The 13,887-nt window shown below is 52.7% G+C and overlaps 1 non-coding gene across 1 annotated transcript; it reads left to right on the top strand.

The window, feature by feature from the left end:
- Nucleotides 1–242: 242 nt before the first annotated feature.
- On the top strand, nucleotides 243–314 carry TRNAE-CUC (transfer RNA glutamic acid (anticodon CUC)). The gene has a single exon. It is a non-coding gene; the product is annotated as a tRNA-Glu (tRNA).
- The last annotated feature ends 13,573 nt before the right edge of the window (nucleotides 315–13,887 follow it).

Genomic DNA, 13,887 nt, shown 5'->3' with positions numbered 1-13,887 from the left:
ACAACTGAGCTATATCCACTGCTTGATGTTAAGTTTCGAGCCTTTGCTTCACTTCATTTTATTGATACAACTTATAAGGGATCAAGGAAAAAAGTTTACAAGGTGAAATAGAAAGTGGTGTTTGTTGTAGTACAAAGATTGCTTCATGCAGATTTGCTGCTCTGCATATCGTAAATCAGATATATATGATCTGGAATACAAGATGTATGTCACATTAGATGAATCGCAAGCATTTCGCACGTTCCCTGGTGGTCTAGTGGTTAGGATTCGGCGCTCTCACCGCCGCGGCCCGGGTTCGATTCCCGGTCAGGGAAGATGTTCTTTTTTTAACTATTTGCTTTTCATTTCTGGTGTAAAGCGTATAATATTCATCCTGTTCCTTTATTATCACTTTTATTTCCTATGAAAAAAATACACGTCGAATATTACAATGTGAGGCAAGTGATACCGAGAACCGGCAAACAGCATTTAAATCAATGTGGTCTTGAAAATGAGAAATCAGTTATTTGTTTATAACCTTTTCAGCGTACTGCCACAGTCAGATAACGCCATTATGTATTTTATCATATGTGAATGAACTGAACAAGTAGATTACTACACGAAGCAAGGATGTAATATGTCCATTTTGTCCATTTTGATGTCCCTCCTCTGCCTTTCTTCTCAGTGGTGTTCCGAATAATGTTACTGTGTTAGGAAGAAAAACGAACGCACTAATTACTTAATTCTAAAACCCATGTCCCATTGGTGTTATTGTGCGAACACAGCCCTTCTGGGAGAAGACAGGCAGAGCAGACGTTAATTAACTTCATGGGCTAGTTTGTAAGCCAATCAGCTGCCTATTGCAAATCTCTGTAGAGTCTGCAAGAGGCACAATGTGGACGGGGGACCAATACTTGTTACTTTGTCGAGATAATTGGAAAAAAGCTGACATTGCTGAAGACGTATGGGAGGCACTCTCTAGGCACATGGGTCACAGATGCTTGTATGAAGCCCGGATAGCTCAGTCGGTAGAGCATCAGACTTTTAATCTGAGGGTCTAGGGTTCAAGTCCCTATTCGGGCGGTTTCATTTTAACACTTTGCGTTCACTTTTAAACATAAGAGTCATGGATTGCGCTACTGGTTGTTGTGATGTTAGAAATATTATTGTCAAAATCGCAGTAGACACAAAATTATAACGTGATCAATGCAGATATATTTCATATACAAGTAGATATAGGTGTGCAAGGGGGTCCACTGTCGTGTAGTGTGCCTGGATAATGCCGTCCTTCATCAAAATGCATTTGCTCTTGTACTGTAGCACCCATCCCATGCCCTTCTCTGGCATACATTGGGAACACTTTCTCTTAAATTGACATCTGCACGTTTGCTGCACATTTACAGGCCAATTCATGGAATTAATGTGCGCAGAAAATCACAGCGCAGGAGTGAAAATCGCAGCACAAGCATGAAAATCGCAGCGCAAGCATGCCAAAGCCGTGCACATTGATTCATGGAAGTCCGTGCGTGTGTAAATCCTGGGATGTGCGCTAAAATCGTGGGTGGCGCACGCGGGCGCACACGTCATCAAACGGAGTGCACTATGCACACAGGGAAAGCGCACATAGCGCAGCGCAAACAACAAAAGTGGGCGTAACACACGGAATGGGGAACAACACGTGAAAATGTGAGCGTTACGGGGAAGTACAGGAGGTAAATGCTTGCAACGCCCACACGCGCGCCTGCAACACATATTCATGGAATCGAACAGGGGAAACCCGTGCGCCAAAAAAGACACGCTAATCCAGAAACACGTACGCCAGCAGGAAGCAGGCATACACGGCCTTGCGCAGCATAAAAGTGCACGCAAACAACAAGCAAGCTCAGACGCTAGGATGAATATACCATTCCTCGCAGCAGTGGTCGTGGGACACCGCAGGAGGAGGAGGAGGAGGATAGCCAGGCCCCAAATTTTTACACCCAGGACCAGCCTTTTTGGGGTGCCTGATGACCAGGTGTATGGGAGATACAGGTTTCCACAACACATAATACTCGACCTGGTGAGTGAGTGGGAGGATGGCCTCACATGACCTACCCTGTGCTCCCAAGTACTGAGCCCCCTGGAAATGGTGCTCAATTTACTGCACTTCTTGGCCACTGGTTCATTTCAGCGGACAAGTGCCATAGTGGGGCAGGGTGTCGCAGGCAACGCAGTCACGCTGCCTACACCAGGTGTTGGCCATCATGACTGCACGCTCCTCAGTCCGCAGGCACATATACATGCCCAGAACACCTGCAGAAAGGCAGGCTGCCGTCCAGGACTTTTACAGGGTGGCACACTTCCCCAAAGTGATAGGTGCCATTGATTGCACCCATGTGGCTCTACGTCCACCCAGGGCACTGAGCACATCTATAGAAACCGCAAGCACTGGCATTCCATCAACGTGCAGGTAGTATGTGATGCAAAGGGAATCATCACCTCAGTATATGCCATCTATCCAGGGTCCACCCATGATAGTTTCATTTTCAGAATGTCACTCCTAAACCAGGACCTAGAAGCTGGGCGGCATGGCGATACATGGCTGCTTGGTGAGTATAAATGCCTCTGCACATGCATGCATGTCAGATACTGAGTAATGTCACAACCCCACTAATGATACCCATCATCACCTCCCCAGGGGACAGTGCCTACCCTCTGAGCACCCACATGATGACGCCAATTCAGAACTCCACCACACCACCTGAGTTAAGCTACAACACAGCCCATATTGCAACCCGGGGCATAGTGGAGCGCACATTCGGAGTGCTCAAGTCACGCTTTCGCTTCCTTGACCGCTCTGGTGGGCAGCTGCTATACGCGCCCCCAGTAGTGTGCAGGATCATAGTGGCAGCATGTGCTTGCACAACGTTGCAACCCGCCGGGGCCTGCCGGTGGACATGGTGGTTCCCCCACATCCCCAACCACATGCACGCCCGCTGAGCATGGAAGGTGAAAGGGCACGTGGTGAGGCAGCTCGTACACAGCTGGTGTCTAATTACTTCACCTAAAATCCTACCCCTGTGGAGTACACACAGCCCTGGCACATACCAGCTGATAATCAATGATAATGACATAAGGGACAGTCAACTGTCACAACCGTACCAGCCTGAGATTGGTCACCTGGAAGTGTTACATTTTGTGCATCCCTACCTACTTAAATACAACCAATGCTGTGTGACAAAAAGACACACATTCATGCTGTATGAATGACTACCCCTTGCAAAATCCTACATGAAAATAGTGCCATGTCACCCAACCCCTCCCCGTCTCTTCTACCCAACACACCATGGCATGTCATGCAATGTGAAAGCAACAAAATGAATGCACAACATATGACACAAGTGTCACAAAGTGCACTGTTCCAAATGTAAACAAGCCACAGACAATATGCTCCCAGTAATCAATAAGAAACAGCACACATGAACAAATACTTACCAGCAACACAGAACAGCAACACAGGATGAAACAGTGTCAAAATACGACAGTACAAAATCAAAGTAGTGCAAGTCTCACAACCTGATTAAGCCAGCACATTGACCCCTTCCAACTGCAGAGTGTTGCTGTCAGGCAAATGTGTCAGTGTACTGCATACAACATGAACTGCATCTGCAAAGGAGACAGCCTTGTGAAGACATGAAGAAGGTACATGTGAATAAGGAGAAAGACATGGATGTACAAGCACATATCAATACACCATGTAGTGTTCAATACAACAACCCCCACTAGGGATGTGCACACACAGTTTTGACTATAGACTGCCCACACAGCTCATGGGAGCCCAATGTAACTGTGTAAGTTACTGTCACTTAGTCACACCCTTTGCAAGCCCATGGAAAGGGGAATCAGGAGGTGTGTGTGTGTCAGGAACCCAAGCATCTAACCCAAAGACAGGACAAGCCTGCATGTGCCCAGCTGGAATACACAGTGGATGCCCACGGGTGCCACACAAGGCAAACAAAGAAAAAAATGGCCATGTGTGGACCGGGGGGGGGCACCCAGGAGGTTCGAGGACAGGCTGCACACCAACACCCACATGCGTAGATATTGCGAGAAAAAAAAATACCTCCATGGGCACATGGCCTGCACGGCTACGCTATTGTGGGAGAACTGCTGTCGCTCTCTTCACCCTCTGCTGCTACACCAGGAGGTGGCCGTGCTATGGGAGGCAGCCCACGCAAAACCCTGGTATGGTCCTCCATGGCAGCAAGCATGCGGGCGTGGAAGTTTTCGTTCTGGAGGATGAGGGTGCGGAGATCCCCATGCAGCACCTCACGGGTAACCCGCATTTCTACCCACATGGCCTCACATTCACCCAGAGTGTCCCCGAGGAAATGGAGTTCTAACCTCAGGGCTTACCTGTAGCCCTGTGACTCTACAGATATGGCTTTGCGCAGAGTATCCAGTGCCGCCGATCGGTCCCTGTTGGATGCCAACATGTCTTCCCTGTGTGATTGGCAAATGGAGTCTGTTGCTTGCTGTTGGAGCTCCATCTGCCTTTCAGGGGGACAATGGAAGTGGCCACCCTATCCATTGCCTGAGCCATTATTTCAACCGATGCTTCCTGTTGTGCTGCTATACTGTACATGGAGTTTTCCCATACAGTATTGCCTGGTGGCGTACGGCCACCACGTCGGCGGGTGCCACACCTGTTTGGGGCAAGGTGATCTGCACCTTGCTGTGCTGGCACTGCCTGAGGCTGCAGGACTGCATTCCCCCTCTGATCTGTTGGCCCAGGAATAGGATCAGATGTTGTGGAGTGTGACCCAGCATCCGTAACCACCAAAGGCGAAGTTACCAACACTGACATCCCCATAGAGGGGTCTCCCCCTGGTGCAGGTGGGTTGGACTGAACAGCATCCCTCCCAGTAACACTCACCTGCGACGCCACATATGTCTCACTGTCTGATTCAGCACCTGAATCATAGAGGTCTGCGGAGGTGCACCCAGAGACACCCGTGTACAGTAGGGTCTTCAGGAGGATTGGGTTTTCACCTACCACCACCCCACGTCCTCCACTGGTGCCCGGTTGTGGCTGAGATTCCTCCTGGGTCTGCACAATCTCCTCCACCTCAACAGCATCAAGTGCGTCATCACCTGCAAAAACATGAAAGACAACAAATGGAAACAGGCATGAGCACCATAGCACACACATGGGCCTGACAAGCCAGAGATCCAGTACATGAATTACACATGTCCCACATGACTATAACCCTGGCATGCATGCACTGTCAATGAGTTGGAAGGGGAGGCAAAAAGCAGACACTGAGCGCTCCAGGATGGAAAAGCAACACATTTGCTGCATGCTGGATAGCACTGGCATCACACATTAGCCTGTGAGTGGCATGTCCAATACACATACATGACACATGCCAGCACACAGATGGCACGTAGCATAGCCATGGTACATTTGACAAGTAAAGCCATATGTTAGTGAATGAGTACTGTCACCCATCTATGTGAGATGGACATGATGAGATGAAAAATGCATAATAGTGTGACAAAATACACATGTGCCACACACTGCAACACATCCAGTGTACAATTATACAATGATGGCAGGCAGATGGATACATCAGTGGTTAGTCACTTCAACATGACAGGAAACAAAAATCATGTTTCACATTCAAACAGGCCGCAAAAATTAATGGGAGCAGGCACTTACTCAATCAACCTGAATGGTCAAATCATTCCCATAACATGGTAATAAATGTGGAACATTGTGGGTGTAATCTATGACAGAAGCATGTCACATATGTGGCATTAGGGCAGAAAAATGTGTTGCAAAAATGGGAGGATTGAAACAATCAGGCTGAATGAACACTGAAAATTCAGAACAATGTTGTTGCAAGATGACAGTTCAAGGGAAACTGCAGTAATGTGGTGCTAATTGGCTACTGTGGTCAGAAGGGATACAGTCATACCCATATCCAAGGCCGGTGAATGGTTTGGAGGAAGCACATGGGTGACCCATACCACTCATAAGTACACACCCTCACCTGGCACTTAATCATAACACATTAACCCAAGCAACATACACATGGATTACACACACATGCATGGGCACTCACCGGATAATGCTTCATAATCTGGTAGGTCTCCCACGCCTTGGATCTGTTCCTCTGTGACGAAGGTTCCAGCAACAGACTCATGTTCAGTGAGTTGGTCGTCCTCTGGTGGAGACCCACCGCCAGTCACCAGAATAGAGGCATGATTGGAAGCCAGCTTGTTCTTTGCTCTGCGTTTCAGGTCATTCCACCGCTTGTAGCAATCATCAGCTGTGCGCCTCACGAATCCAAGAGCACTAATATGGTCTGCCAGTGGGCCCTACGTTGAGCAGGCGTAGTCTTGCAGCCTGCAGTCACCACCATTTCGCGGTTATGTGCCAACACATAGGACACAAGTGCATCAAGTTCGGCGTCATTGAAGCTAGGCTTCCTTGACGTGCTGGAGTGTGTAGCCGCGTCTGGGGTCTCAGCCTGTAGTGCAAGAGCACCCTTCTTCTTCTTGGAAGGTGGTGCGGATCCTGAGTGGCTTACGCCGCTCTGATCAGTAGGGGTAGAAGCGCAGATGGACTGGGTACTTGAAGCCTGTAAAAGCACAATGACCAAAGGTCTTGGTGCAGGCATTGGCTGCAGGATGATGGTGGCAGGGCCAACGTCGGTGTGATGGACCTGGACCGATACTGTCCCGGCTGGGAGACTCGGAGCTGGGGTGGATTGAGCTGCAGCTGCCCCTGCAGCCTCCCCACCCTGGCTACTTGGGGCAGCAGATGACATTGCTGCCCCAGATCCACGTGACCTGGTGACAGCAACTTTCACTGCCACACGTGGCTTAGACTTGGTGACCTGGAAGTCAGTCTGGGAGTCATCCTGTGCCGGTTCAGTTGACAAAATGGGCCGGTCCAACAAGGGCTGAGCTTGGTTGTTGTCAGCTACTTTTCCCACAACCATTGGGGGGGGCATAGGTGGCCCCGATTGGTCCTCCACACACTGGGCTCTAGGGGCACCCTGCAAATCCTGGCCACGTCCCCTACCGCGCCCACCACGCCCACCTCTTTGAGATCGGCCACCTTTGCCTCCCTTACTGCTTGGTCGCCTCCCAACCATGACACTGATGTTGTGCGTATGGAAATTGCAGTAAACAATTGTCCTGGGCAATTGGGGTGAAAGGGGTAGGGTACTAGATGGAATTCGTACCCTAGTGCTCTAGCAAGGCTGTCTGTGACCCCTGGGGGAAGATGACGGGTCACGAAACGCACATGCACCCCAAAAACAAAGTACACATGCACGCAACCCCTGGTAGACCACGTGCGTGGAAAAATGAACCCGCACTACGCTGTGGCACCCCGAAACACAAAAATAAGCATACACGTGTTACACGCAGCCTACAATGAGCTCTGAAGGGGTACACGACACACGGGGCAACCACAGTTGGAAAATACGTGCGCGACTCACCGTCTGCCTTGAAAAAGAACGCGAAAAAGATGCGCGTGTGCGCGTTGGCAACACCCCCACCAAAAGAAGAAAAGAATGCCGTCTGAGGAAACAGGGAGTACGAACTGGAAACGTTGTGAAGTAATCACGTGTGAACCGACAAGAAGTACAAGAATCACCCGCTCGCTCTCCACAAAAAGCACGTACAAGAAAATAGCGTCATACTCGTACCTTTTAAGCCAGCCCACACGTGAAACGTCACTTACGCACTTACGCGCTAAGGCCCTTTCCTCCAATAGCACGGTGACGTGCAGTCATCTCACATGCTGTTTCACTATGCACCCGTGTTGTGGGGAACGCCCATGCGCGTAACGTCACTTACGCGCTTACGCGCTAAGGGCCTTTCCCCGAATTACACGCTGACGTGCACTTTTTTCTCCTGCCCAAAGGGCCATTTTCCTGCCCCCAAGAGTCCCGAGCACGCTCCAACCAGCCATCAGCTGCTACCTGCCTGCTGCCCACGTGCCCTGCTATTTGGTGCCTGCACGTCAGCCATCTGCAGGGGTCCAGTTTCTGTGTCCACCCCTGGTGGAACAGAAGACTCCCAACTGGGATACCATCGCTCCACAACCCAGCCCCAGAACCCAGTTGCCCACCCCCGCCTGCCTCGGGGGTCGCCATGTCGGGCCAAACACCATCCGAGACCACTGGCGACCAACAGCCAGAGAGGCAGAGGGCCACCAGCTTCAGTGAGAAGGAAGTTGGTGTCCTGGTGGAGCATGTCCTGGGGCAGACCATTGCGCGCCGATAAGGAAGGACGGAGGAGGATCTGGATGGACATCGTGGGTGCCATCAACGCGGAGGGGGTGGAACCCCGAGACCTGAGACACATCCAGAAGCGCTGGGAGGACTACAAGTCCAGGACCCTCAGGAAGGCCCGGCGCCTCTTAGAGGCAGAGGATGCAGCGGGGCGCCGGGGCCAGCTTACCAACCAGCAGATGAGGGTCCTGGAGTGCATTCGCCCAGTGCTTCACCACCAGATCCTCAGGGTGCAGGCCCACCTGGAGTCAAGTGGTAAGTGGCCATGCATTGCTGTGTGAAACAGGGCATGTTGCAGTGTGCTGGTAGTCAACTACTTGCCTGTATGTGTAACATAGGCCATGTATGGATGTGTGTGAGCCGGGACATCATGGTAGTGCATGTGAGACCAGTAAGGGGTGAACCACATGGATGGTGCATGTGTTCCAATGAGACATGGGGAGCTGCATGCGGAATGCACACATGAATGCATGCCACTCCCTGTTCTTGGACATGGGTTGGGGGTGAGAGATGGGTGCTGCTCTCATGTACATGTATGATGTGCATGTCTGTGTGTCTGAGAAGCGTGTGTGTGACTTTGAAACGACATGGATGCATGACACATTTCGTGACGATGTGTAGATTCACTCATGTAGTCTGGTCACCGTTGTATCCACTGTGTCTGTGGTGTACGAGCTATGATGCATGACCCTCCGGTGATGTGTGTGCATGTGGTCAGTGTGAGCCATGATGCATGTGAGTTTGAAGGCAACATTTATGTCCATGGTGGGCCTTGTACATGGATGCTGATGCTGATTGCATGCGTCCTGCCTGTTTCAGCATGTGTGTTGCGTCCTTGACCCATGTGTTCTGGAGGGACAGGATGGAAGTGACGTTTGACAGTGCCACTCATGTGTTATTGCTTCCTGTCTAGGGGACTATTGTACAGTGCCCTGATGCTTGTGTTCTATGTCTCCCTCTACACAGCGTCGAGTGCAGAAGAGGGTGGAGACGGCGCTGTGGAGCCAAGCGGCGGGGATGCCTCCACCGGGCGGCGACGCAAGGCCCAGCCACCCTCCAAGGAATTGCCATCATCTGGGAGCGAGGGGACTGGTGCCGCGTCTGCCACTACGGCTGAGGTGAGCCCCAACGGGGGCTTGCAATGGTGGAAGACGGCGCAGAGACATCCAGGTTGATGGTCTCTACAGAGGAGGAGGAGCCCGCAACTGAGCCGCACATGGGGCCTGGTGGGGCTAGTACCACTGGTGCAAGTGGTGCAGTCCAGGGCCAGGGCCAGGAGGCAGCACAGGTCACCGCGGAGGGGCCTGTGCATGTCGCTGTCCTTGACCCTGTGACTGCACCACCATGCACCAGCAGGGATGCCCCATCCCAGGCCCGTCAGCAGGTAGGGGGGAGGCCCACGTCATCTGCCTCTCCACTACCTGCGGACGAGGGGTCCCATGACCGTATGGGCTCCGTCCTGATTGGTGTCGCATTGCGCACGCGTGACATTCTTGATGACGTGCGTGCTTCCTGGGGGGAATACGCACGCCATCACTAAGAGCTCTGTGGCAACGTGGCACCGTTGGGAGGGGCCCTGGTCGGTGGGTTCCTACATGTGTCGCGCACTCTGGCGGACCTCTCCTCCTCTGTGGAGACTATGCACCAGTTGTTCTCCCTGCCATCTTCCGGCCCACATTCCACCAGGGCCCCCTGTGGACCTTGGCCCGACCAACACAGCCAGCTTGGTGGAGATCCCATCCCTGCCACAGTCGGGAGTCGGCGGTCCAGCAGGAGTGGATACGCCAACAACTGGAGACCAGCAGATGGAGGATGTGCAGGCATCATCGGACAGGGCACATGGACAGCAGGCTCTAGGTGGGAGCCATGATGGCTCGGGGCCATCAACATCAGAGGGGCAAGCATCGGCCAGAGGGCAGAAGAACCCTGGAATGGGAGTGTCTTCCGTGTGGCTGCGGTTGGGCCAGCGTGTAGATGCTTAGCAGCGGCGGGCGGAAGAGGCACGGCTCACAATGGTCAGGGCGGAGAACTCCATGCGGAGGGCACTGAGGCGTGCTGAGTGCCTCGAGGCTATTCGCAGGGAGTTGGAGTCCAACATGGTATCGACCCTGGGAACCCTCGGGGCCATGGAAGAGGACCGCCTCCAGGACATTGAGCAGAAATTCGATGATGCCCTGGCCCAGGACATCGGAAAGTGAGCCGTCGGACTAGCCCACTGCCATTGTAAATAGTTTTTAGTGTTAGGTTTAATTTTCGTTTTCCTTTCTTTTAGGGTGATTGGACTATGCCCCACACTTTTGTATATAGTTATTTCTTAGGTAGTTTCTTTGATAGGTTTCAGTTCTTTTGTTGGGCTCATGGACCCTTTGAAAATTGCTTGTACATAGTTGGACATTGGATTTATGTGTACATTTTCTTTGGATTTCACCATGGAGCAATGGAATTTGATTTTTACGTTTCCTTTGGATTTGTTTTGGATTTGTTTTGGTGGACAGAGAGTTTGGACCATTTTTCTTTAGGATTTATTTTGATTGGATCTACATTTCATTTTTCATATTTTTGGACATGCATTTCATTTCATGTTTGTATTATCTTTTGACTTTCATTTCATTAGATTGATTTTGTTCATTTTGTGGTATTTTGGTGCACATGAGGCCCATGATTGTGCAGCTTCCTTTCGTGTTGCAGGGGGACATGAGTCGGGGCCTGACCCTCACTGCTGGGTGGATGGGGGTGCTGGGGGACATGAGTCGGGGCCTGACCCTCACTGCTGGGTGGATGGGGGTGCTGGGGGACATGAGTCTGGGCCTGCTGGCAGGTGCCCCTCAATGCTGGGTGGATGGGGGTGCTGGGGGACATGAGTCGGGGCCTGACCCTCACTGCTGGGTGGATGGGGGTGCTGGGGTACATGATTTGGGGCCTGACCCTCACTGCTGGGTGGATGGGGCTGCTGGGGGACATGAGTCAGGGCCTGCTGGCAGGTGCCCCTCAATGCTGGGTGGATGGGGGTGCTGGGGGACATGAGTCGGGGCCTGCTGGCAGGTGCCCCTCAATGCTGGGTGGATGGGGGCGCTGGGGGACATGAGTCAGGGCCTGCTGGCCTCAATGCTGGGTGGATGAGGGTGCTGGGGGACATGAGTCAGGGCCTGACCCTCACTGCTGGGTGGATGGGGGTGCTCGGGGACATGAGTCAGTGCTCACTTGTGTGTGGTGACATGTGGGCTGGCTGGGGGGCTTCGCCAGGGTATATGGGCTGCAGTGTGTACCCCTGTATTGGGGTCCACCTGCAGGCCCTGGGGAGGGGGGAGAGGGCACACCTGGGAGGACACACACTGCCAATTTGTTGGGGCACCCCCGAAATACACATACCCCGCTCGCACAAGGCCAATCGCGTATAAAACTTCCTGCGCACCCCAGAAATACATGTACCCCGCTTGCACAGGGCCAATCGCGTGAGTAACTTCCCGCGCACCCCCGTAATACACGTACCCTGCTCGCACAGGACCAATCGCGTGTAAAACTTCCCGCACACTCCCGTAATACACGTACCCCACTCGCACAGGGCCAATCGCATGTGAAACTTCCCGTGCACCCCCGAAATACATGTACCCCGCTCGCATAAGGCCAATCGTGTGTAAAACTTCCCGCGCACCCCAGAAATACACGTACCCCGCTCGCACAGGGCCAATCGCGTGTAAAACTTCCCACGCACCCCAGAAATACATGTACCCCGCTCGCACAGGGCCATTCGCGTGTGTAACTTCCCACGCACCCCATAATACACATTACCCCGCTCTCACAGGGCCAATCGCATGTGAAACTTCCCGTGCACCCCCGAAATACACGTACCCCACTCGCACAGGGCCAATCGCGTGAGTAACTTCCCGCGCACCCCCGTAATACACATACCCTGCTCGCACAGGGCCAATCGCGTGTAAAACTTCCCGCACACCCCCGTAATACACGTACCCTACTCGCACAGGGCCAATCGCATGTGAAACTTCCCGTGCTCCCCCGAAATACATGTACCCCGCATGCACAAGGCCAATCGTGTGTAAAACTTCCCGCGCACCCCAGAAATACACATACCCTGCTCGCACAGGGCCACACCCGCGAAATACATGTACCCCGCTCGCACAAGGCCAATCGTGTGTAAAACTTCCCGCGCACCCCAGAAATACACATACCCTGCTCGCACAGGGCCACACCCGCGAAATACATGTACCCCGCTCGCACAAGGCCAATCGTGTGTAAAACTTCCCGCGCACCCCAGAAATACACATACCCTGCTCGCACAAGGCAAATCGCGTGTAAAACTTCCCACGCACCCCAGAAATACATGTACCACGCTCGCACAGGGCCAATCGCATGTGTAACTTCCCGCGCACCCCCATAATACACATTACCCTGCTCTCACAGGGCCAATCGCGTGTGAAACTTCCCACGCACCCCCGAAATACACGTACCCCGCTCGCACAAGGCCAATCGCGTGTAAAACTTCCCACGCAGCCCCGAAATACACGTACCCCGCTCGCACAAGGCCAATCGCGTGTAAAACTTCATGCGCACCCCAGAAATACACATACCCCGCTCGCACAGGGCCAATTGCGTTTAAAACTTCCCACGCACCCCAGAAATACACATACCCCGCTCGCACAAGGCTAATTGCGTGTAAAAATTCACACGCACCCCAGAAATACACGTACCCCGCTCGCACAGGGCCAATCGCGTGTAAAGCTTCCCGCGCACCCCAGAAATACACGTACCCCGCTCGCACAAGGCCAATTGCATATGAAAGTTCCCACGCACCCCCGAAATACACGTACCCCGCTCGCACAGGGCCAATCGCATGTAACACTTCCCGCGAAGTGGGGTACGTGTATTCGGAGGGGTGCGCAGGGATTTTTACGGATGTTTTTGTGGTTGGGGGGGCTGTATGCTGGTCCACTGGGCTGTTCACCATGTACGGGATTTGTGCGCTGTTCATGGCGCACGGGGAGGGGTTGGGGGCGTAACTGGCGCTGCTGAAGGGTCGCTGCGCTACTCTGCGCCACGGCTGGCTATGGATGTTGAAATCCATGAATACGCTGTGCGCTGAAATGGATTTTGGTGCACGCGGCTGGCGCAGACTGCTGCATGCGCCACTTGTGCGCTGATTTCTATGAATTACCCCCTTAAATGGGAAGGACACCGGGCGATAACTTTAATATTTATGGGGTGGAGGGAAAGCATCATGTCACAACCTTTGTCCCAGGTGATGTCATGGAAAGTGACATCACTGCTCCAGCAAAGGGAGTAGGTGGCATTGGCGGTGGGTCGGGATTGGTTCTGCCATGTGGTGCTGGCCAAGTGCCTGCCAGGTTCGGCCATCAGATTGGTGTTTAGTGCAGTGGTAAGGCCAGGCTGGGGTCTTAATGTCAGGAGTGGGGTGATGGAGGGGACACTTGTAGTTGGCAGTTGTTTTCAAGTTGCTGTTCCTTCCTGCCGTTCAGGGTCTGCCATCTTCTGGGTCCTAGCTCCCACGGGGCCAGATATGTGTGTGTTTTTTACCAGGGGAATTTTGGGGGACAGATGCCGCTTGGGGCCAAGGGAAAGAGGGGTGATTGGCATGGCAGTT

This window comes from Ambystoma mexicanum (assembly GCF_040938575.1).
Source record: "Ambystoma mexicanum isolate Mex_15411 chromosome 12 unlocalized genomic scaffold, UKY_AmexF1_1 Mex_chr12_unloc.2, whole genome shotgun sequence".
NCBI classification, from domain to species: domain Eukaryota; kingdom Metazoa; phylum Chordata; class Amphibia; order Caudata; family Ambystomatidae; genus Ambystoma; species Ambystoma mexicanum.
Note: the sequence above shows the minus strand (reverse complement) of the source record. Positions and strands in the feature narration are given on the sequence as shown.